General features: G+C 38.4%; 1 protein-coding gene across 3 annotated transcripts in view; it reads left to right on the forward strand.

Moving 5' to 3' along the window:
• Positions 1–26343, forward strand: part of ZCCHC7 (zinc finger CCHC-type containing 7) — a 210460-nt gene that overhangs the window by 55549 nt on the left and 128568 nt on the right. The window lies entirely within an intron of this gene.

Genomic DNA, 26343 nt, shown 5'->3' on the forward strand with positions numbered 1-26343 from the left:
TTTTGAGAATGATGAGGGCAATGAATGTACAAATGTGCTTTACACAATTGACGTATGTATGGATTGTGATAAGAGTTGCATGAGTCCCTAATAAAACGATTTAAAAAAAAAAAGATCCATGGAATTTGTTGGTTTCTTCGTTTTCCAAGGTGCAGGTGGCAGTTTTCGTCTCATTTTGAGTGGAGTTACCATTTAGTTGTTTGACCACTGAAACTCCATCAGACAGTATGAAACCTCTTGCTTCTCACTGTCAGGCGTATTTTCAAGAGCTAAAGAGGAGAAAAAAGGTTGCCCTTCACTTGCTCATCCTCTAGTCTGTTGGTCAGAGCTTCCTTCTGTTGTCACATTCCTTTCTGAAGAGCTTCCTTTAACAGTTCTTTTAGAGGTCTGCTTTTAGGGAATTCTTGTAGTTTTCCTTCCCCAGAGGTGGTATTTACTTTACCTCCATCCCTCAAGGATATCTTTGCTAGACATAAAATTCTGGACTGACAGCTTTTTGTTTGTTTCCTGTCAGCACCTAAGCGTGTTGTTCTGCTTCCTTCTGGCCTTCCTAGTTACTGATGAGAAATTCTCAGTCACTCTAGTTTTGTTCCCTATACGTAATGCTGAGGGAGCCACGGTGGCGGAATATGTTACACGTTGCACTGTTAACTGCAAAGTCAGCAGTTTGAAACCACTAGGTGCTCTGTAGGGTTTTGTTCTGCCCTACATGGTTGCTAGGAGTTGAATTGACTTGACAATGGTGATTTGTTTTGCTGTAGAAATGATGCTATAGGGTCGCTATGAATTAGAATCACCTTTTCAGTAAGTACAGTGACATAACTAATGCAAGTAAATTGGTAAAGTTGAATTTTCAGCCATTTACTCAGATACTTTTTCTGGATCACATTCTTTCTTTTCCCCTTGGTTTGTTTTTTTGGTTTTTTTGCATGATTAAGGGGGTTTATTAGGGAATTTAATTAGGTTACCACAAGTGAGACTCAGCAAACAGTAAGGATATGGACATTGGTCCATAGCAATGCCTCTCCTCAGCTAAGAGCCAATTCTCTCACTGGTGTCTCTCAGCCTCCGCTGTGTGCCCCTAGGCTTCTGCATCTGTGCTCAGGAAGGCAGTTTGCCTGTGGCGCTTTCTCACAGTCCCACAGTTTCTGGCCAGATGATGAGAAGGGACCCCATAGTCTTGGCACTGCATCTCTGTGTCACTGTTGGTGCATCTGTTCTCCGCGGCCTCCACCACGTCAGACAGAGATCTTGGGTGTGCTCTTCCAAGCTCCTCGGTTCCCCTCTCCTTTCATTTTGGGGCTCTGGTGAAATTAATATGAGACCTCTGGTTTTTTTTTAAGTTCATTGCTGGCCAGTGACCGTTTACTTTGGTGGTTGTAGTCTATCTTGCTGAGACTCCATTTTTAGTAGTTTGAGACTATATGCTCTTACTTTGGAGAACATATTCATAATCGCTACATTAAAGTCTTCGGTGGATGAATTCGTCATCTGTCAACTTAGCATTGATATCAGTTATTGCTCATAAAAGTTGAGGTTTTCTTGGTTGTTTATGTGTCTAATAATTTTAGATTGTATCACAGACATTTTGAATATGACGTTATAAGACTTGTTTACATCTCTGGTGAGTTTGATATTTTTGTTTTAATAAGCAATTGACCTGGTTGGGTTCAGGCTGACAGTTCTAACCAGTCATCCGTGAGTCATATTTCCAGTTAATACCATTTAGATTTGTCCTCTGAGTGTGTCACATAGTGGCAAATCTGAGACAGACTGGCTTCTGTTGCACAACTCCGTTCTCAAGGTCAACAGTGCTGCTGAGGAGGGTGAACTATTTTATCAGGTTGCTTTCATCACACTCTCGCTCATTATGAGCTCCCTGGTAATTTGGGGTTACTAGTGACTGCTTTTTAATCCTCCATCCAGAAAACTGAGGCTTACGTACCTCCTTCTGCTGCCCACTCTCTGTGATTCTGCCTACTTCTGGGACTAAGGAACAAGAAAACAAAGAAAGGAAAAATAAGCATTCGTGTTTCTCGGAGAGGAAAATGTCTTTCCTTAGAGGTTTATAGACTATTCTATCCCCCTTTGTTGCTGCGATAACTGCCGTTAGTAATGTCACAAGATTGCTTCAGTGCTGAGGTTTAAAAGAATATTGAAAACCTGAAAAATGAAACAGCGGGTCTAGGGGACTTTCTCTCCTTTCTGTGAATGTTTAGAGACTAATTGCTGATGCTCAAGCCAAAACTAGAGGGCTTTTCCTGGAGCTGTCTCTGTCCACCCCTGAAAGTAAACTCTCAGGTTTTCACTGCATTAAACCTCGTTGGAATCAACTCAGTGGCAGTAAAAGAAAAGGAGACATCCGAAGAAGAAAATGGTCATTTGAATTACGATCTTCCCCAATTTGCTGTTTGCTCTCGAGAGCCCCTACAGAGCTATAGCATGCATCCCATCTGGATATTGTAGCTGCATTGAGTGCGCAAGATAGGGAAGAGTGTGTTCTCCATAGTACTCAGAACTCTTGCCTTTTGAAAGTCAGTAAAAAGTCTAGAATAAGTAAAATAATCATAACTGAGATTATAAGTTCCCCCTCACTCTTTGACTTCATGTTTTGTGTAAGAGAACATTAGTACTCACCTGAGAAAGCTGGCCACTTTATGTGCTCGCTAAATGTATTTCTCTGGACTAGAAGCCATTGGGGTTTTCATTTTTATCGTGTTTTTTTTTTCCCTTTCTGACTTGCCAAAAGTAAGTTTCTAGCCTGAATAGCAAACAAGTATTTTCTAGCAAGCTTCCTTTTTATTTGTAGCACTTATTAGAATTACACATATCACTCGTATTTCTTACTGAAAGTATATTGAAATTTGTCTTTCTCTTATATTTTTCTCTTTTTGTTTCCTTCTTCCGTAGCTTATCTTTCTTTCCTTTTCTCGCCCTCAAATGTGCTTTTACTATGCTATTAGTTCATCTGCCCTGTTCCTCCCCCACTACCTCAAGTCTCACCGTAAAAATGGGTGGATGGGAATTCTGTTGGGGTGCTGCTCTGAGAGTTTGAACTCTGATTGGGAGCTTAATCTACCCCTCCTCCATCCCTCCTAGACCCCCTTCCGGTCCTCCCTCCCAACAGCAGACTGTCAGCATCAGCTGTCCCCTGGCTAATTAGAATTCCAAAGGGTATTAATAACCATTTAAATTAATCGGATTATACCTGCAATTGCTATAGGTGAAGTTCAGACTGTTTAACCCCATGTTAACGAACTCAAGTACAAATCAAAGCTAGATGGGAATTTTGTACTTTATTTTTGTTTATGCCCAAAGGAAGACAGCTCCATGACACAATGGTCATGCAGACTACTCCACCTGCCCTCTTGCGGCAACTTAGATTGCCAACAGTGCAAGAAAGCCCTGCCATTAATTTAGCCTTCATTAGGAAACCGAGGCTACATAGCTCGATCTTGTGAAAATACATTTGCATTATTTGTGAACGCCCTTTGGGGCATAGTTGTAGAAAACCACGTAACAGTGAATAATCCTATTTTTAAATGAAAGCATTATAAAGAGCTAAAAATTCTCTCCCTAGCAACTAACATTGCACTCATAATTTGACTATAGCAGTCTCCCTAAAGGCACAGTAAGCAGATGGAAAAACAGCTATACTTTCAAACTTTAGAGAAAAAGGAGTGGAGATTGAATGCCCAGTCTTATGTGGCAAAAGGAACTCTACAGGTTATCTGGTCCAAAACCATTTAAGATTTCTTTCTCTAGACTGGGTTACCCAGTCTCTGAGTTCTGTGTCAGCATCTTAGTGAGAGCAAACGTTAGAAAAAGCTGTCCATCTTATAATCAGATGGCATGTCATCACCAGGGAATTCACACCTGGTTTTAAAAACTATTATCTCTCTTTATTTTATCTTCTGGAGCTGGAGAGAATTATTTGAATACAGCTACATATTTTCCCCATTTCCTCTGCTCCTTAGTCTGTGATGCACCATAGTCTTTTCATAAGATCAAATCTTTATCACAACAGGTTTTTAAATGTAGTGATATATTGGAAAATAAAATGTGTGCCACATATGGTCAGAAGAGAGCTCTGGTGCATAGGTGATTGAAGTTAAAAATTTTCAAAGCAAAGGCTCTTTCCCAAAGAATTTTTCTTTTTGCTGTTAATGTGGTGTCAGATTCTAAGTAAGAAAAATTAGTGTAAGAAAAAGACGTCTTCTGGAACCTGCACACCGCTCTCCTTCAACAAAGATATCCATTAGTCAATTGATGTCACCCTTACACCTGTCTGAAACGGCCTATTTCTTTTCCTGATCACCACTTACGGATGCTTTCCCATTTTAAAAACTTTACACAAAATGTAAACTTCATACATTGGGATTATTCTTTGGTCTTGATCTTTTCTTTGAAAGAAACAAGCTTTGGGATGCTTATTTAGGTGCTCAATGGAACAGTGTGGAGAACAGTAATTGTGTTTGGGCTAAAGAATTAATCCATTTAGTCATGGGAAGCATTGCTTAGCTTTTCCTTAGCAGCTGAATTGTGGTGCAACTTAGGGGCTACTTTAGGATGTTATTCCCAAATAGAAACTTTTAGGAATGAAAGTGTATTTGTGTTGATGAGCATATGCTTTCGAATAATGAGCTATTGAACTGATTTCAATAAAAGCGAAATTTAAGAAAAAAAGTGAACTTTTCTTCAATTCGCAGTTCTTGTTATATAGGTTTAACCATAAATTGAAAGCTCTATCATTATAATGTCCACATTAAAAATAATAATAATACATATATTTCAGTTAGAAAACAGGTTTTAATAAGTAGTGTAACAGTAATAATTGGGTTAGAATCAGAAAATAATTGTAACCTCAAAAATTTCTGATAGTTACTAGTATACTTTTGTGTAAATCAGACATGGAAAAAAATTGTTTTTGTCATCTATATTATCTCATAATAGAAAATGTACTGTGTTTTGACATCCAGAGGACCAAAATGTTCCAAAATTATTTCTATCTTAGAGGAACATTTTTCAAAATTGTTAATTATAAGGTGATTGAGCGAAAGGGAATTTCTTGATTTAAGCAATCTACATATATACACTTGCGCTGTAGCTTGCCAAGGTATTTAGTATGAAGAAAACTTAAATAACTTAAAAAAAAAAACTTAGTATGACCTATCTGTATACTATTGGGCATTTTCCTTGTTTCATATCCAGTTTTACACATGTAGTACCAATCAGCAGATACATATTGAACATTCACGATATGCCACTATGGGAGTTGAACTCTTATTGAGATGGCTGCTCATTGTGAACTGTCAAGATGATTTGACTTAGAGCAACACTCTATAGGACAGAATAGAGCTGTCCCACAGGATTTTCTAGGCTGTAATACTTATCCAGAAGAGCCCTGGTGGCATAGTGGGCCATATATTGAACTAACCACAAGGTCACTGGTTCAAACCCACCAGCCACTCTGAGGGAGAAAAGGAGGCAGTCTACTTCCCATAAAGATTTGAAGTCTCAGAAACCCACCTGGGCAATTAATTCTACCTGTCTTCTAAGGTCACTATGAATTAGAATTGACTTAATGGTAATGAATTTGTTTCATTTTTTAATATTTACCAGAGTGTCAGGTCTTTTCTCTTGAAGAGCTGCTGGTGGGTTTGAAACACTGACCTTGGCTTGGCAGCCAAGAACCATCTAGCCACCAGAGCTCTTTGCTTGAGATTAGTAGAGATTTACTAATGAACAAATCCTGGTTCTGGCAGAAACCTTCAGAGCAAGGAGTTGGTGTTTAACATAACCCCATACCTTTTTCTATGTTGCTCTCAAAAAGAATTAGCCCGAAATGTGTATTTATGTATTGGGAGATGGTACTAAACTTGTTCTACTCTTCAATGGTGTCTTATTATTATTTTTCAATAAGAACTTTATTGAAATTTACTTCACATGTCATCCAATTCAGTTTACCCTTTAGAGTGTCGAATTAGCACAGAGATTACAATCATCGCCACAATCAATATTAGGATATTTCATCAACCAATGAAGAAACCCTGTACCATTGGCAGCCACTCCTTCACCAAGGCTCCAGCTCAAAATCAACCACAAATCTTTCTCTATGAATCGACTTTTCTGAAAATCTTACGTGTAAATCAGATCATGTAATATGTGATTCTTTGTGACTGGCTTCTTTGACCATGGTATAATGTTTTAAAGTTTCAACCAAATCAGAAATTCATTTTTTCTTGTGCTTGAGTAATAATACACATGCATATGCATATACACACATGTGTGTATCATTATATAAATCGTACCCCTGCTCCTTAATGATTGACAAGGAGTGGTTCCAAAGCCCATAAGTCCAACATTAGCCTATATGTCCAACACCAATCTACAAAGTCCTCCTCCATCTCACAAAACACACACAATGATGCCAACTGCAGGAGGAAAGCCGAGCCAGTGAATGTGTAAGCATCTCAGCACTGGCAGGGGTCTCCACATAGTTGCTCCAGCACCCAGGGCTGCATCGGGGTAGGTCCATGCAGCTTCTCTTTGGGGATGTCTTGCAGGAAGTAAGCTTTGCCAGCTGAAGCAGGGAACTGGCTAAGGAAGCTGCACCCTGGTCCAACCATCAGAAAGCAAGAGACCTGAGAACTAGAAAGGCAAGGCTCACTGAGCCATTTATCCCTCCACCCTGCATTTAATCCCACATGTGTTTATCGGCCTTGGTGACACAATAAACCTTAACTTGGCTAAGATAACGCAAATACGTTTTAAAGATGTGGGGGGAAATTTTTTTTAATGTACTGACCAAATCAAACACAAAACTCATTGTCATTGAGCTGACTGACTCACAGCAATCCTATAGGATGGAGTAGAACTGCTCTCTAGAGTTCTGAGGCTGTAAATCTATGGAAACATTTTGTCTTCTCTTCCTACTGTACAGCAGCTAGTTGGTTTGAACTACTGACCTGGTGGTTAGCAGCCCAACGTGTAACCCACTATGACACCAGGGCTCCTCTGTGTACTGACAGTGTTGTGTAATTGCTAGATGGGGAAGTATTTTATAGTAGAAAGAATGTAGAAAGAATATAGAGACTTAGCATTCAAATAGACCTGCGTTTCCTGCTCCAATTTTGACATTCTAAGCCCCAAATTTTCTCTGCCATTAAAAAAGATAGGAGATAGCGCATATACTTACGTATAAGCCAGGCTTTTTTTTTTCCCCCAGCACAATTTTAATGCCATTTTTGTGGTAAAATTAGGTGTCTCGGCTGATATTCGGGTCAGCTTATACTCAAGTATATATGGTAATTTAGTAAGTATGAATTAAGATTTCTCAAAAGAACTTGGCACAGTTCTTGGCTCATGTAGTTAAAACATTCCCATGAATGTGCATTAAATTTGCTTCTGTGCCTTTGGTTTACTTTGACCTGATGTTCCTAATTCTTTAAAACAGAAGATTTTAATGGAATATCTAGCCCCTTTGTGCTCCTCATTCTGATTCTTAGATTCACCAAGGTTGATAATGCTCTCTGAACCTTCCTGGCTCATACTTACCATACAAGTAACTACTCTGATCTTATATTTTGGATTAAGTTTTCATAAGAACGTGGACATAACCAAGGGCAGATGCCGAAAAATAATGTGTACTATAATTGTATTTACATTTATTAAAGAATGCTACTCTTGTGTTGTTGGATTGGTATTTTTAGTAGGAAATGGACTCTAGATTGAAGTAAATGATAATAATTTAGGAGAGGTTTTAATAATAACCTTTGATAATAGAGATTTTATGAGAGACTTTAGAGCCTACTTAGTAAGTGGGTAGAACACTTGACATAGAGTTAAATGGTATAGAGTTAAAGGGACAGAGCCTTGCCATTCAAAATAAAAAATGTATAGGTAGAGAATCAAGTAGTATGAAAATGAGATTTGGTGTAGGAAACTAAATTATGTGCATAAATGGTTCTGAGGAAACACCTCTGAAAAGGTTATCCTGCCTGGGGCCAGATTAGCACAGACTGTATGGGCATTTGGAGGATTGGGGTTGAGCTTGGGGTTGTCACAGACATCATGCTTTAAGTTTAAGTGATGTATTCATTATTTTCATGGAGCATTTATTCTTCTCAAAAGGAAGATTTATTTTGTTTAACTTTTATGGGTTAACTTTAAGAAGGCTTCTGTGTGAAATTATGCTGGAATTGGTTTTAAGAATGTAAATCCCATAAATCCACAGCTTGAGTAACAAATCCAATCTCTAACAAATACCAGGAATTTAAAAGAAAAATCCCACTTTAAAAAGAATACCCAATATTACACTACAAGCAGTTGTTATACTCAAATTCTGTCTCCACAGGACCTCTTTGTATGAATTACATCATTGGAATCGTCATTGCCCACTCGTTAAGGTAGAGCGGAACTAAAACTCAGATTTCTTAGACTCTGATATTGTTTGTAAAGGCAAGACCTTTATAAAATACATGCCGTTAGACACTAAATGCCTAAGTTGTTTTCTTGGATGAATGTAATCAACAAGTACTTGTTTTATAGCCCACCAAGGATCCTGCAGGAAAACAAACAAACAAAACCAAAAATCCCTTTGCAGTCTTTTTGCTTATTGTCTCCCAGCTCCCTTAGGTGTCTGAAAATACCACCAAGAAGTAATGCTTGTGATGTGACCGTGCAGAGCAGTGTGCTCTGTGACTTCAGAGAAGGGAAGATGACTGTATTCTGAGATTACTATAGAATGTCACATGAAGAATGAGATAGCTGAATTTGAAATCTTTGAGAACAAGGAGAGTTTGACTCTGGAGGAATGAGAATAGTATTTTAAACCAGGAGAAGAACAGATTGGGAGATCAATATGAGAAAATTGGTTTTGGGGGAAGCTTACCTCTAAAATTGATTTAATCTAAACCCTAGGGGTAACTTAACAGGTTGGTAATGGTAGTATTGAAAGTAAATAAAATATTGTCAAAATAAATTTGGAGTAAGAGTTAACAGGATTCATTACTTGATAAAAATGTTGATGGAGAGAATCGTGAAAGAGTTTAGAGATGGCAAGATAACGTGAATTTTAATAATTGCCCCCCCTGGCAGATATAAAGTAGGTGGAAGGAAGGGCCCGTTTAGAGAGAGAGATGATGATGAGCTTAGTTTGAGATGTGTTGAGTTTAATTCTCTGTATTTGGTTTCAGTGAAGAAATTACGAAGTGTTTCCAGAAGTAGGACTAGAGTGCTTGTGTCAGGTTAGAGAGAGAAATCCATGGCGGTATTTGGTGAAGGAAGAAACTTCGGAAATCATGCAATCCACTAATTATATGATTTTGAGACATCAAAACCTTCTGCCTTTTGTTTCTCTGACTCATACTGTCTAGTACAGAAATGGGCTTGTTATGTATTTTGAATGAACAATGAATAAACTAAACCGCTCTGTTTCTAAAACTGTTTATTATAATGCAACATTAGCAATAGAATGTAACCAGTTTGCTGGATCTGTGATGATTCTAGCAATGATATTGTCTGTGTAATTTAAGAACAAGTTCTTTACCAGGAGATATTCAAATGAACAGATGTAACAACGTTGTATGTCAGGTAAAAGAAGAATATTGTATTGAAATGAAAGGAGACCTAGTTTTAAAGAAATAGACATAGTTTGGGTGGTGTAGAGATTTTAAGATCTATTAGAGTGGAACTCATGCATGATAGAAGAAAATTTGTTTTACTTTTTCTATTATGTTTTTCCTTTATGTATAGCTCTTTATTTCATCATGGTAATTTATAATAACCTAAAATATAATTAAATAATATAAAAGTTTAATGTAGAAATAATTTTAATAGGTGGCTATTTAAAACTGAGTATTTAAAATTAACTTTTCTCTTAGTATGTTAATTTTGTTTTAATCTTTGAGCTCTCTGCTCTATAAATATTTGATTAAGAGCTTTTTTAATAAAGTGTAAAATGTTATGATTATTTTAATATCATTTGAAGAGATCAGAAAAAAATAACTTGAGATATTGTCATGCTTAAAACAAAATCTAAAGCCTTGTATTTGAAGGAGATACTTTTAATACATTGTAGTATTCACTTTTTTTTTGCAGTTTTTTAATTCATATTTTATTTTTGGCAAAAATACACACAGCAAAACCCACTACCATATCAATTTCTGAACATAATTGTCAGTGGCATTGGTTACAGTATCCACATTTTTTAAGGGTAAAGTTTTTTATTAGTGAGAATACTTGCACTGGACAATTGTTAGGTAATTATTAAAATAAATTATTTTTTAAGTTAGCAAATATTTGAGCGCATGATGAGATTATTTGGATACATAACACCCTTAATTTGGTAAATTGTTGTGTTAAGAGGAGGTCACTATGTATAATTTTATTGTTTTACAAAAGGGAAAGAAACAATCTAGAACAATAATAAGAGCCAAGGTAGAGCAACTTGTTAAACACTTAGAATTAGACTTTTTTCCCCTCCCCTTCTAGTGTGGTACTTGGAAGGCAGCTGCTACAGATAAACTCGGAAGCCCCAGCTGGTGGTTGCCTAATCCTCATGAGAATTCATGTCCTGGAAGCAGCTCTTATCTCTCCAGACCTGACATTGTCTGTGAGCTTTCTCTAAGGAGGGAGTAATATAAGCATGCTATGCATGAGTCTCACTTCTTGAATATGTCAGAGACACAGGAAGTTAGAGTACAGTATCACAAGAGCAGAGTTCACCTTACTGAGTGTCGTTATTGAAGGTATTAAATGCTAGCTTGTGATGAGTGATGGGGATGGCTTAGGAGGAAAGACAAAATGTGCAGTTTTATGAAACACTGGCTGTTCTCAAATCACAGATTTGGAGATATAAATTTGTCATGAAGTGCACAGAAGAATTCAGTGTCATTCAGTTTGCTTGAATCTAAAATTTAGCAAAATTCATGCTGTAAATGAATATTCTGGCTCTTATTCCTCTGCTGACCCCTACCCCAGTAGTTCTTTTTCTTTGGGAAGTTAAAAACAGCAACTCCATTCTTCTGGATTTGATGATTTATCCAAAATATTTTCCAGGAATCTGATCTGTGTGAGCTGGGTCAGTGAGAATTAGAAATAGTTTTCTTTCCAGCAGTTATATGTTCTGAAGTCGAAGCAGACAGTGTCTCATTTCATATGCAAGCAGAGGTGTTGTCACACCGTCATCATGAATAATTGTTGAATCACACACCACTTGATGATATGACTCAGGATGGGCAATATGGGGCATTTTCCCCTCTGAAATGATGAAATTTGTCATTGAATGGGACAGAACAGTGTTCCTCAGAGCCTAACTTTAACCTGTCTTCCAGGTCATGTATCTCTCTCCTCTAAATATCATGATCTCAAGCCACTTTGAAGGGTTTTTTATTAGTTACAAATCTTTGTACCCATTTATGTTTTCATACCACGGGTTTTGCCCTGTTCCCTGAAGAGCTTTTCTCCAACTGCGCTTCTGGTTATCCTGTGTGACATAGTTCAATACAGTATGTCTTCTGTGAAATAGTCCACAAACTTGACTCATTTCAATTTCTCTTCTCTTATAGTATGGTAGCCAGAGCAATCTTTCTCAAACCTAGCTTTGATTGTGTACTGCCTTTTCTCAAAAAAGGTCAAACTATAGTTGCATTTCATATCAAATCTACCAAATCCGCCTAGTGGCCTATGTCTTCCTCAGTCTTGTCCACATCTTAGCCAAGCTTTTCTTTATCTTCTTGCATACTGCCTTGTCACAGGATGACTTAGATGGTATTCCTTTTCTTGAGATTATTTTATGCTTCTTTGTCTTGGAGTGTCCCTACGCCTGCTCATTTAGAATTTCTCATCCTTTAAAATCTTGCTAGATCTTGTCTTCTCCATGACATTTCCACACTCAAGAGTAAGTTAAAAATCTGTTCTTTGTTCCCCTCTCTTACTTTGTATTGAACTTATTATGTATAAGACATTGTACTAGATTCTCTTGAGCATAAAAACTAATCAGAAAAAAAATCCTGATTCTTAAGTTTATAGTCTGGTAGGGATGACTGTCCTACAAAGTGGAAAGTGTTAAGAGAGGAACAATGCAATTGCAGAACAGATTACTTGAGGGCTATTTTAAGTAGTGTGTGTTTTCCTCCTCTGTTGAGTTGGAAACTCCGGATGGTACAGCCAGATTACTCGAACTTTGTATACCATTCGTTTAGCTTAGTATCTCTGTGTGGATGGAGAAAAGTGATTAATTTGCAAGATCGAAATGAAAAACTTGAGTAGAACCTAGTATTGGGTCAGATCCAATGGATGATAATGGTAAAGACTCAGGTTCAATGAAAAATTTTTTTTACGTTGAATTAATTGCACTTTGTTTTGTTTTTCAAGTTTTCTTTGCCTTACGAAATTATTTTGCTAGAGTAGTCTGAAACTTCTGTTTACCACCTGTGCTGTTGGGCAATGTCTCCCCCCCCCCCCAACTCATTTTCTATTGCTTCCTGTTTCTATTGCATTTGCCTCACTGCTCTCCCCGCCCCCACCCCCAAACACACACTCTTTTTTGGGGGGGGTTCTGTGCCCTGCAGTACATTAAAAGGCCAATAAAAACATGCCCCAGATGGTGCTGTTCTTTATCATGATCTCTCACCACTCTGTGCTTCTATTTAAAAGAACAAACACAGAGCAAAACAAAAAGACACATGCTGCTGGTTTGTAACCCAGCTGGCTCTGTTTCTCCTCCTCTCGTCCTTCCTGTGCACTCTCCTTCGTGCTTGTCGCTCCCTCCCCTTCTGCTCCCATCGCTGCTCTCCCATTTGTGCACCAACATGATAAAATTCTTTATATGTGCTCTGGCTGGGTTGTAGATTTCCGTATTCTTGCTTTTCATTATTAATCCTTTCTCATTTTCGATTTTAGTTCCTTTTCTCTCCGTGGTATTTATCCTTGTTTTCGCCTCCGTTTTCACTTCTGTCACCGTTATCCTTCAGCTCTGCTCTCCTTTCACTCCTCACTGCATATTGCAACAAAACAAGAAACAAAGTTCCCGGGCTTATTTGGACGTAATTTTCATATTCCCTACTTCATGCTCCCCCACTGCCCACCGCTACCCACCAATTACTGTTTGTTCTTCCCCTCACGCTCCTTCCTTATTATCAGTCTTTAAAAAGTGTCAACCCCAGTTAGTCTCGATAATTTCCTTTCCCTCCTTCTTGCTTGTGCCTTTCTAGTATGCCCAGTGACTTTGTGTGTGTGTCGGTGTGTGCGTGCCAAGGCCTGGGGATGAAAAGGCATGGCTTGTGTGCAGCCACACTGATGAATCCTGTAATCAATCACCTTAGTGGTCAGGGTAGAAACTGGAGTCAGTGCAAAACTAGACATTGAGGATTTGAATAAGAAATTGAAAGGTATTTATAGCTGCCTGTGAATATGCTTTGTGGAAAATAGAAGTCTAATTGAGGAACAGGAAGATAGGAGAACGGCACTAGATAGGTGCTGGCCTCTCTGCGCTGATAGGGGTCACGTCTTCCTTTCTCCTCTGACTCACTCCTAAGTTCTGCTCTAACTGATGTTTTTAAAAATGCAAGTACCTTATGCTATTAAGTCTCTTTCAGATCTTGTGTGAATTTTAATTTTATGTAAGTGTGAGTGAAGGACAGTGGGGGAGGACAAGCTCTGGGGATCAGAGGGGCTCTGGGGAACACAGGCTGCATTATGTTGTATTCTAACTGTGTTTTAAATTCATTACATTATTTAAAAGAAGGCGAATTAGTGATCATCTAGCTTATTTTTAGGTTAAAAAAAATTTAGAGAGAATGATTTATTGAAAATTTTACAGCTTGCTCATGATGGAAAAAAGAGTCTCTCTATCCATTGTTCTCTTTGTTGCATCATACTGTTTTGTACTACAGAGCCTTCCTAGACATCACATTCCTTGACTTGAACTGGGAGGAACAGGATCCAAGGGAAAAAGAGACAATGTAATATGTTTATGTGTCCTCTCACCTTCTCCTTCTGTTCTCCCTTTATTATCAGAACATTATCGTGTTCTGGATTTCCATATTTGGCCCACTTGAATGACCCAGGATGAATGAAAACAAAGTAAAAATAAATAAAAATATTTATTAATGAGGAAAGGTAATAGGTATACAGTATTTCAAAGTCTTTTATGATATTTTATTTATGGTCATCAAAAATATAGCTTGTAAATAAGGTCACTGTCTAGAAAATCTGAATGGGTGGGAGGGAAGCCAAAACCTACTGGAGAATCAAGAAAGCTAGCATTACTTTAAAAAGTTGGATGTGTCTTAAATCAGCAGGGCCTGGTGACATGCATCATAGGGCACTTAGATATCATTGCAGAGGCACTATCAAATTACCATGCACAGGATGTGAAAAGGACAGAGTCAGGGTAGTGCTTCGAAACCACCACTTTTGTTAGTCTAGTGTTCTTTACCACCTCCCCCCAAAGCTAAAGGAACAAAGAAGCTATACAAAACTCACATTATTTGCATTGCATTGACCCTTGAAAATACCATTTACCCAGCCATACCCCATTTTCACTTGTCATTTTATCAACTTATACATTCTAAATATTAATCTAGTGTGGATTTTAAGCCTTTGTGTAAAGTTTGTGGAAAGCAGTAGAGATAGAACTTCCATTTACAAATAATTCTAGAATTCCAGTTTTCTGAGTACTTTGAACAACAACCTCATTTGATCCTCTCTCCAGTCCAGTAGTGTTGTACTCTGTAAGAAAGGTAAATGTTGTGTTCTTTGGACACTGTTCATATTAATAAAACTACTTATTTGTTTATATTAGATACTCTCCCTACTTCTCCCAAAGTATTTGGTAGAACGTGCTGGCAGGTGTATACAATGGTCCATTTTAAACCGAGAGAGCAGACTAGCAAGTAAAGTGTTTTCTTGTACGCACTTGAGGTGACATGATTACTAAAATGTTAGATTAGCTCGTGGCTGCGGAAGGCAGTCAATGCAAAGGGAAATTTGTGGGTTATCATGGAGTCTTTGTTTAGAGATCATATTGCTTTTTATATTACAGTATAGTTATTTGTGCACACATTGTATTTTCCCCCCAACAGTTTTATTGGCATATAATTTATGTATCATACATTTCACTAGTTCAGTTACATCAAGAAGAGTTCTACAATCATCACCAGTTTTAGTATATTTTCTTCATTCTGTACTCATTGTTATTAGCTCCCCTTTCTTTTCAATTGAGGTTATTGTTATTGTTCTTAGGTGATTTTTAAAAAATGTCTTTCTACATATGAAATCCAAGATAAGTAAATCTAAAAGAAAGCAGGAAATATTAAAAACTGGAACAAACTTTGGAGTGCTCAATTTTAAGCTAACTGCATCTGCAGCAATCCACTTTCCAATGCATGCTGCATGAGAGCAAAGCTGTTCACATCCCGGGCCCATGGTCATGAGATTCACCAGGGCTGTAGTCCATGAGTATTTCTCCATCACTTTTTTTTCAAACTGAAATGGCTTTAAAATGAGTCAAAGGGGAGATCAAATGATAAGATCTTACATTTTGACCTAACTACATCTGCCATAATCAACTACTCAGTGCTCTCTGTCTGATAACAGGTCTATTCACAGCCATCAAATATGACCAGAGGGGATTCACCAGAGACTTAGTCCATGTATGGGCCCTGCAAATAGGTTTTGGGCTTCCATTGTCTTCTATATCCTTTTGCAAAACAAGTGTTCACAATTTAAGTTAGGATGCCAGTCCCTCCTGTAAGTTTGGATCATATTATTTACACTCCGTGGATTATACATAGTAATGTGCTTTTACCATGAGGACTTAGTTGACGCTTTACATAGATGGCTGCTATACACATTATGTCATGTTTATAGATTCCTTTAGAATAGAGATCTTATGACCATCCCATGTGGGCAGAACTTGTGTTTGGCATGAGAGATTGAATGGTCCCTTTAAGGAAACTAACTTCTTTTAACACTAGTATCTAAGAGAAAATCTGTCACTTGAAATCTTGTAAAAGAAACACTGAGTAATGTAAATTATAGACAGCTTTTTCAGCAGAGGTTTTGTAAAGGATGCCAAACAATTCTTCATAGTGCCTTTCTTGTTTCAAACCCCAGTAAATGAAAAGGCTAATTGGGAAGGACAAGGTGGTATCTTGAGCAAATCATAAGTTTGGGCATCAGATGGAGCCAGTTTGGGTCCTACATCTACAGCTTTGGGCTCTGTGATCTTGGTTGGGCAAACTATGTAACCTATCTGAGCTGCAACTTTCCTTACTCAGAAATTCTGCCTGACAGAACAGTAATAACTATGTTCAAAATATAAGAATCAAAATTCAACAGCATTAGTGAAAGACAAATCTAGCTTCCTTATTGGCTATGTTGATCTCCTCTCAATAACCAACAGAACATTTTGATTAAAACAGAAATAAAAACAATGAATCTGAAATATCAAAGGCAGGGGTATAGGTTATCTATTTTTAAAAAGTCTTTGTTAAAAACATTTAACTTTTGAAGTGCATCTTTAATAGTACCTATGAACAGAAGAATAATTAAACTGATAAACTTATGCTGTGGAATATTATGCAGTCATTTACAGTATATTAATATACCAGTTGATTTATAGATTAAGTGATTATAAAAATCAATTTTATAAAGCAACATTTTCTAAACAAAAATGTGTATGTATGTGAATGTACAATGTAATGTTTCCATATGAGTTTGAAAATGAAGGAAACTATAGAAAGGCAAACATTTAGTGTCAATTTGATCATTGTTATACTGATACTGAATCTCCTAATCCATGCATCTGGTATATCTCTTCCTTTGTTTATTTAATACCCCTTTTAAAATTTAGATTTTTGCGTCTTGTATGTTTATTAGTAAATTTATTTCTAAGTATGTAATGCTTTTTGAATGCTGTTATAAGTGGTACTTTGTAATACAATTTCCAATTTTCATTGGTAGTGTATAGAATTAGAATAGAATCTGATTACCTTTTATTCTTGCTAAACTTAATTGTCCCAGTAACAACTCTTTTGCAGATTCTGTAGTGTTTTCTACCTTAACTGTTCAGTTTTCTGTAAATGAAGATAGTTTTTTTTTCCCTTTCACTCTGGATGCCATTGTTTGTCTTTTTTGACTTTTTCTACTGGCCAGAATTCCCAGTCCATGTTGAATAGAAGTAGAGAGGGCAGTTGTTTTCTGCAGGCACTTGGAAGACAGAGGGTTGAGGAAGAAGGAGGACTGAAATACTGTGGGGCAGCAAGGAGGAGCCTCGGGGGTGTAGTGGGTTATAAACTGAGCCGCTCACCAGGGCCTCCATGGCAGAAAGACGAGGCTGTGTATGCCTGTAAAGTTTTACAAGTTTCAGAACCCGAAGGGGCAGTTCTCCTCTGTTCTATAGAGTGTCGTGCGTCAGAATTGACTCGATGGCAGCAAGTTGGCTTTGGTTTTGTTTAGAGATGACAGCAAAGTTCTTGCATTTTACGCAGTATAATATTAACTGTAGTAAACTGGGAAATCAAGAACATTTGACCTAGTGGCATAGTGTTTACAAGTTTGGCTACTAATCACAAGGCTGGGGTTTGAAATTACCAGCCACTCTGTGAGAGAAAGTCAGGGCTTTTTACTTCCTTGGAAAGTTAGTTTTGGAAGCTCACAGGGGCAGGACCTAGAGGGTCACTATGAGTCAGAATCAACTTGATGGCAGTGAGTTTGGAAGTAAATTGATGGCATTAAAAATATATCTAATGGTTGCCAAAGCAACCACTAAAAATAATACAAAAAGCTATGAGGGGGGCCAGAAATGGTCCAAGGAGATGGTTGTGTAATTGAGGGGTAAATTAAAGAGACTTTATTTCGCTTTTTTAGATTTTGATAGTTCACACAACAATTCTCCCTAGGCTTTTTCTTCAGCCATCTGCATAAGTTCTGAAACCATCTTAACTTGAGCCCACAGAGGCCAAGGTCTCTAAGGGGATAGTGTCCCCTTCTCTGTGTGCTGCTTTTACGTTTATACCGACCTTTTCCAAAGTCCATAGATCTAAAGTTCCTTCTTCTAGGAACTATGGATTATACTTTTTTACTCTGTCGAAAACTTTACAACTTTCTTTTTGTTACTGCTACACCGTGTCGTTCCCCCCCCCCCCTGTAAGTGGGTGAGTGTAATATAGTAAGTTTTAGATTTACTTTCACCTTGCCCCATTGTTCAATCGAAATATATATATAATTATTATTTATTTGCTAATCCCTCAACTGGATTATCACACTGCAATTAATTTCCCTGATTCACTCTACCATCTGACTGGATTTTACAGGGTAATTCCTCCTCTGGAGGAGACTGTCCTTAGTCCCCCCTGTTCAAGGCACTATTTGTAGGGGTCCGGCCAACACAGCCGAATAGGTCTCAGGGCGGTCATTAAAGGTTATCGAAGAGTAAACTGAAAAACACAACAGACATGGCATGCAAAAGTCATGTCTGGGACCTCTTCCATGGCAACTGGAGCCAGAGTCAGGCAGTAATGTATTTTCTAACGAGTTTCCATAATCTTGGCCATGCAAGCCACAGTAACCACATATGTAACATGAAGGAGGTGTATTAGAGGCATACATGTAACATGAAGTGGACAAGATAGGGGTATACAGTGAACCCTCGTTTATGGCGGTTAATCGGTTCTAGACCCTACCGTGATAAATGAAATTCCGCGAAGTAGGATTTCTTATTTGTAAATCAAATATTTTCGTAGTTAGAGCATAGAGGACATGAAAAAACACCCTTTAGTCACCATTACACTCGTATTACCCAACTTATTAAACGAAAAAGGGAAAATACAGTAAAACATTTTGGACGTTACAATTATCATTTATTATTTATTATATTATTTATGGCATCAAGCGTGTACAGTATGAGCCAATCAGTGGCAGTAATGACAGAGCATGCGCTGTTACGCAAAACCCGTGATAGAGTGAAGCCGCGGAAGTCGAAGCGCGAAGTGGCAAGGGTTCACTGTACAGGCAATAGGAAGAGGGAGGGTTCTAGAGGCACACGTGATAGGAAGGTACATACGTAACAAGATGGGTGCATTCTAGAGTCAAGGTGGCAGCCTATCCTTGGTCATCTGAGCTGGCTTGATGTTAATTGCCCTGAGCTCTTCTCCAGGGAACAATCTATGATCCTTATCAGAATGCCGTGGGGATTAGTCTTAATTATGAGAATGAGATTGGGACTCATCTCTAAAAGTGTGAAGGCCTCCCTCCATCCAGAAACCTGGCCCCCCAGTCTTCTTAAATATGAGAATAAAGAAGGATCTACATATAACTCCCTCCCTGGGGGACGGACAACAGAAAAGTGGGTGGAGGTAGATGCTGGACACTGTAAAACATGACAAAATATAAATTATCAAGGGTTCTTGGGGGGGCGGGGTGGGGAGAGAATGAGCTGACACCAAGAGCTCAAGTAGAAAGAAAATGTTTGTGAATGTTGATGGCAACAAATGTGCTTGACACAATGGATGGATGGGTGGATGTGATAAGAGTTGTACGAGCCCCAGTAAAATGATTTGGGGGGAAAAAGGCACTTTTCTGCGCACACAATCTTCCCCAGGTCTGTTTCCCACAGTGTATAATTTAAATCTGAATAGAAAAAAATCAATTCTAAAATAAATGAATAGCCAATTAACCCAAAAGATGCAGCAAGGAAGGAAATTAAAAAAAAAAAAAAACAACAAACCAAATTGGACCATTGGGAATCCCACAGCAAGATGGTTGACTTAAATCTAACTGTATCATTCATTATATTTGTTGTATATATTCCAAACATCCATTTAAAAGGCAGAGATACTCAAACTTGATTTAAACTTTTAAAGACCTGTGTCTTAGGCTGGTTTTTCTAGAGAAGCAAGACCATTGAAGCTCATAGAGTATATATGAGTGATTCTCAACCTTCCTAATACCACGACCCTTTAATACAGTTGCTCATGTTGTGGTGACCTCCCCAACCATAAAACTATTTTCGTTGCCACTTCATAACTAATTTTGCTACTGTTATGAATGGGGCAACCCGTTTGAAAGGGTCATTCAACCCCCAAAGGGGTCATAGCCCATAGGTTGAGAGCCACTGGTATATAGAGAGGTTTATATGGTTTATGTTAAGGAAATGGTTCACACAGTTGGAGAAACGTACAAGTTCGAAGAGTGTGGGTCAAATGTTAGCCTAGGGGGCCTCTGTCGACTCACCTAGCTGCAAGAACTGATGGACCAAAGATTGACAAGCAGATGACAGGCTTGTGTGGCCTCAGAGGTGAATGAATTCAAAGCCAGCAAGTCAGACTGGTGTAGCGTTTCAATGTCATAAGAACTGCATTTCCAGCTGGCGTGTGACGAGATATAAAGAGGGCCGTTTCATGTTAAATCTTCCAGCCCTCAGGAGAACGGATTCTATTCTACCAGTACTTGGGGTATTGGCTAGGAGAAAAAGCAGGCTTTCTACTCCCCTTACAGAGGGATAGCCAGGAAACCCAGAGGGAAGTTCTGCCCTGCCCTATTGGGTTGCTGTGAGTCAGAATCCACTTGATGGCAGTGAGAGGTTTTTTTTTGCTTATGTTTTTAACTTTTTTTTTTCCTTTTGTATAAGTCCTTCATCGGGTTCAGGAAGTTCCATTTGTTTGAAATTTTATTGGAAATAACTGTTGGGTTTTTATACGCTTTTTTCCCCCTGTGTCTTTTTAGATTATTATGTTTTGTGTTTTTTTCTTAAGTTTATAAACACCACTTAAGTGATGGTTAAAGTTGTGAAATGCATCGACTAAACCAACCTTGACTTCATGTGATGGAAATCCCACTTTTAATGTATGTTACTCATTTTACATATATTGGGAATCAACTTAAATTTAAAAAATATTTTTTTATATTTGTGTTCATTATATACAGAGATATGAACCTTAGCTATAGAATCTTTTCTCTCTGATGACTTTTCTTGGTTTAGGTATCAAAATAATGCTGGCCTCATAAAATTAATTAGGGAATGTGTTTTTCCTATTTTATGGAACATTTATGTGAAATCTTTGAAGAATTTGTGTAGAACTACCTAGATTCATTGTGAAGTTGTCTGTACCTGGAGTGTTCTGGAGGGAATGCTCTACAGATGCTGTTTATATAGGGCAGTCTGAGAATTTTTCCCTGAAAAAGATGACATATGCGCAGAAATTCCTGTCCTAAGGCAGAAATGTGCTTGAAAAAGTAAACGGAGAGTCACTTCAGAGTTTGGGGGAAAGAAATGACGTCATTTGGTTGACGTTTTCAAAGGCTCCCTCCAGCTGCTGGGTGGAGAAAGGTGGTGGCACTTAAAAGCAGACCTCCGCAGTCCAGGCTGTTGTGATTCTAAGCATATTGCATAGGGGTAGGCTGGAAGGATGTCCTGGTGGTGTTGAGGCCAGACTTAAGAGACAGAGGAGTACAGGATGACTAAGTTTCTCAGCTTCTGGCTTTAATAGGTATGGGTTCTACTTGAGAGAAAAGAATAGAAAGAATAAGACCATGTGGAATGAGAATGAGAGTAGGAAGAGGAAGAATGAAAACGGAAAGGAATATGACAGGGATCTTATTGATTGATGGCAACGGGCTGGGTGTGACCTTAGTTATCCATCTTCAAATAATATCTAATGTTGGTTCCATGGTCTGAAAGGCAAAATTTAACTTGATTATCTTATCTCCCCGGTATTCTCTCCTAACACAGTGGTTCTCAACATGTGGGTTGCGACTCCTTTGGGGGTCAAATGACCCTTTCATGGGTCGCCTAAGACAATCGGAAAACACATATTTCCTATGGTCTTAGGAATCTGGATGCTGATCGGTCTTTTTATATTCAGCTGTGGTTGATGCAAATACTGCCCCCTTGTGCTATTAACAGGTATGTAAAAAACCCAACAGAATGATAAATCATAGGAAACTTTAATGAACTGTATTGACTGAACTATGCCCTGTATCATCTTTTGTATTATTAAAACTTTTGTATATATTATCATCATCAGCAAACCATGCCATGACAATGGATCATGTAGAGAAGAATGTTAAGAAAAGTGAGGATTTTTTACAGTATGGTTTTACCTCAATAATTACAGCAGGAATGAGAAAAACCGCAGTGTGTTGTATGTTGTGAAGTTCTATCAGCCGAATCTGTGAAACCAAACAAACTAAAACGCCATGTTGATAGCAAGCATCTGAGCTTTGCCGGCAAGGATGCCAACTATTTTAGAAGCAAAGCTGATGGACTCAAGAAAGCCAGACTTGACACTGGTGGCAAGTACCACAAACAAAAGTAGCAGCCATTGAAGCTTCATATTTGGTGGCACTCAGAGTCTCCAGAGCCATGAAACCTCACACCATTGCTAAAGATTTACTATTGCCAGCGGCCAAAGACATTGTTCGAGTTATGAATGGAGACGAATTTGTTACGAAATTGAGTGTAATTTCCTTATCTAACGACATTACCCACAGAAAAATAGATATGTCTGCTGATATTCTTGATCAGATAATCCAGCAAATTAAATCTGCTCCACTTCCAATATTTAGTCTACAGCTTGATGAATCTACAGACGTTGCAAACTGTTCACAGTTACTGGTTTACATGAGGTATATTCATCATGGCGACTTTAAAGATTAATTTCTTTTATTTGCAAACCTCTTGAAGCAACAACTACTGCAGGTGATGTATTTTACACGGTTGGTTCATTTCTGAAAGAGCATCAGCTCTCTTGGGAAAAGGTTTGTGGTGTTTGCACAGATGGTGCTCTAGCTAAGCTAGGATGTCGATCTGGATTTCAACGTTGGGTACGGATTGGAACTCACTGTATGATTCATCGGCACATATTAGCAACGAAGACGCTGCCACAAGAGTTACAAGACGTAATGAAAAGCGTCATAAGTTCTGTCAGTTTTGTAAAGGCGAGCACTTCAAACAGTCGACTGTTTGCAACTGTGCAACGAGTTGGATGCGCCGAATGATGCTCTGCTATTTCACACTGAAGTGAGATGGTTGTCAAGAGGAAAAGTATTAAAATGTGTTTTTGAGCTTCATGATGAACTCAAAATGTTTTTTAATCAGAAAGCATGGCCACAGTTCAAAGCACTTTTCAGCTATAAAAGTGAACTGCAGAAAATAGCTTACTTGGTTGACATCTTTGCCATCTTGAATGAGTTAAATTTATCAATGTAAGGACCAAATGCAGCATGCCTCGATTTGTCTGAAAAGATATGATTATTCCAAATGAAACTTCAACTTTGGCAAAAAAAATTGGGTGAAAATAAAATTCACAGTTGCCTACCTTTGCCTTCTTTTAGGAACATGACAGTGATAATTTCTGTGAAAGAACACATGCTTGCAGATGAAATGTCATCATACTTTCCAAATATACCTGACACTCCATTTGCACTTGCCAGAAGCCAAAGTTGAAGATGTTCCTGAGACAACACAAGAAGAGTTCATTGAACTTATTAAGTTAACAGCGTTGCAGTGAGAACTGATTTCTCTACCATGCCAGTTACAAAATTCTGGATCAAGTGTTTGCAGTCATATCCTGTTCTGTCTGAGACTGTGTTGCGCCGCCTTCTTCCATTTCCAACAACATATCTTTGTGAAACAGGGTTTTCTAGCTTGTTAATTATCAAGTCTAAATACAGAAATAGACTTGTGGAAGATGATCTTCATTGTGCTCTTCCAAAGACTGCCTCGGGAATTTCTCATCTGGTGAGAAAGAAGCTTTCTCAACTTTCACACTGATGTTGGCTTTTTAGGAATACTGGCACAAAATGTAGCAATGCAGTGTACTGTTGTTATATTAAGACTGTATTACCCATGTTACACCATGATTTAAGATAAAATTTCATTTATTTGAAATTAGAAATATTTCATAATATATGATTACGTGTTTTTGTGATTAATCACTGTGCTTATGTTCAATCTGTAACAATGAAAATAAATCCTGCATATCAGATATTTATATTATGATTCATAAGAATAGCAAAATAACAGTGATGAAGTAGCAATGAAAATAATTTTATGGGTGGGGGTCCCCACCACATGAGCTGTATGAAAGGGCCCCGGCAGTAGGAAGGCTGAGAACCACTGTCCTAACACAATCACTTTTTGTCGCTCTGCTTCAACCAGGCTCACTGATTCAAGTTTCAAGCACCTTCCTGTCTTGAGGCAGGGAATTTTCTCGTATATCATTTTGTTCACAGAAAAATTTTTGACTGCCCATAAAATAGCATCTCTTAATCCCATCATTCTTTATCTCCTTTTCTGTATTTTCTTTATAGAATATATTACCACCTTAGACACTTGTTATGTATGCTAATGATCTGATCTGCCTTTTAAAAGAGTATAGGTAAGACAGCCCCATGAAGCAGCATCTGCTCTGGATCACATAGGGTCACCATGAGCTGAACTATATTCAACAGCAACAGGCTTGGATTTTGGGGTGTGTATGTGTGTGTGTGTATTGATTTTGTGGTTTCACCCTACCTGCTTCAACAGAAATCTTTGGCACATCTCTGTATCTCCTTGGCCTTGCTAGACGTTCAGTAGTATTTCAGTAACTATTTCTTGAATGCTTGTTAGAAAGTGGATCGGGAAGGACAAGAAATGATTGTGCTTATTATTACTAGTTAAATTGGTGGGCATATAATAGCCTTTGGGATTCTGTAGAGTGAGTCGTGAGGCGCGAACCGCTGAGAGAAAAGTACTGGAGTGGACATTTTGTCTGGAGGTTTGGTGGGCTGATTCCTTGGACAGATATCACAACAGTACATGAAACCAGAAGTCTTTCAGGGTGATTGAGCTCTTTTTTCTTTTATCCATCAAGGACACGTTTTCCTCTCTTTCCATTTGCCCATTTGACCCTATGCTGTGGGATTAGCCCTTTTTTCTTGTTCTTGTCCCTTTTTTTTTCACCTTACACAGTGAGCAAGTTTTCTGTGCCCCTTTGCCAGTTTTTGATTTATTGTGGCCAGTTTCTAGTCCTTCCCTGCCAACTTGATCGTCTTCCCTCTGGTGGCTAGCCCTCACCTCCCTGGTTTCTTTTTGTCAGGGAGGGCGTTGTATGTGTGCACTTTATCCCCGAATGCTGGGAGAGTGCTTGTCAAACTGACAGATGGTGTGACTACTGGTTGCCACTTGACATGGAGAATGACACCCACAAGTCTGCATTTGCAGCCCTGGGCCTTCAGAAGGCTCGGGGAAGAGGTTGCGTTTTATCAAGTAGAAATAACCATATTCTGTCTTTGGTATTTATGATAGTAAAATATATCCTTTCTCATCTGTATTTATCATACTGTTCATGCTAGTCTTATGGATCTTTTTATAGGATAACTAATATAGAAAACACCACGATTTTTCCAGACTAGTGTCCAAAAATGAAGTAGGTATGGTATTTCACTCATTTGTGATGTACAGTACATCATTTGCTGTATTCCGCTCAGGCTGAATAGCAAGCCAGAGGAAACTGGAGAGCAAGAAGAAAGGAGGGGTAAGGGGCAGGAGGAAGACACAGGATTCTTTTTATCTGAACAACTTAGTTTATTCCTGTTAAATCAGCTTGCTTTCAGAGCCCAACTGACAAAGGCTGCTTACTTCTGCAGCTCAGTGTTAAATGAGAGTGTTACAAGTGCGAGAGGCTATAGGAAGCACTGTTCGGAAGGCAGGAGAAGAACTTAGCGGATTCGTTGCTCAGATGCACTTCATGTGTGGCTGTGCTGGAATGAAGTGGGGTCTGGTGAGCTGAAGTCCAGCATCGTTGGATGCTCTGGGCCACTGTTGCTATTGGCAGCTGCCATCAAGTCAGTCTTGCATTCAACAACAGCCCCAGGCACCATAGGGTCAAACCATTGGGCTCCCTTGGGGTATTTTTGTTTTGTTTTGGTGGATAACATAAAACTCACTGCCATTAAGTTAATTCTGATTCATAGTGACCCTATAGGATAGAGTAAAACTGCCCCTGTGGGTTTCTTATAACTTCACAGGAGTACAGTTTGGTCTCCCTGATTACATTCTTCAAGTTGTACAACTACTTTCGTTCTCTTTTTTCTGAATTGTACCTCCCATTTTGGTACCTGCAAGGACTCTCTTTTAAGCTACTCACTGCCATTGAGCGCATTCCTACTCATTGCAGCCTAGAGGACAGAGCAGAACTGTTTCATAGAATTTTCAAGGCTGTGATTTTTTTTTTAGTATTATTATACCACAACAGAGCCCTTATTGTGTATTTATTTCCCCCCCCCTTGGGTTTTCTTTCTTAAAAATTTTTTTACTGGGGCTCATACAACTCTTATCACCATCCATCC

The sequence above is a fragment of the Echinops telfairi genome, unplaced genomic scaffold (genome assembly GCF_000313985.2).
Source record: "Echinops telfairi isolate 266 unplaced genomic scaffold, ASM31398v2 ScPeMD7_7410;HRSCAF=8448, whole genome shotgun sequence".
NCBI classification, from domain to species: Eukaryota; Metazoa; Chordata; class Mammalia; order Afrosoricida; family Tenrecidae; genus Echinops; species Echinops telfairi.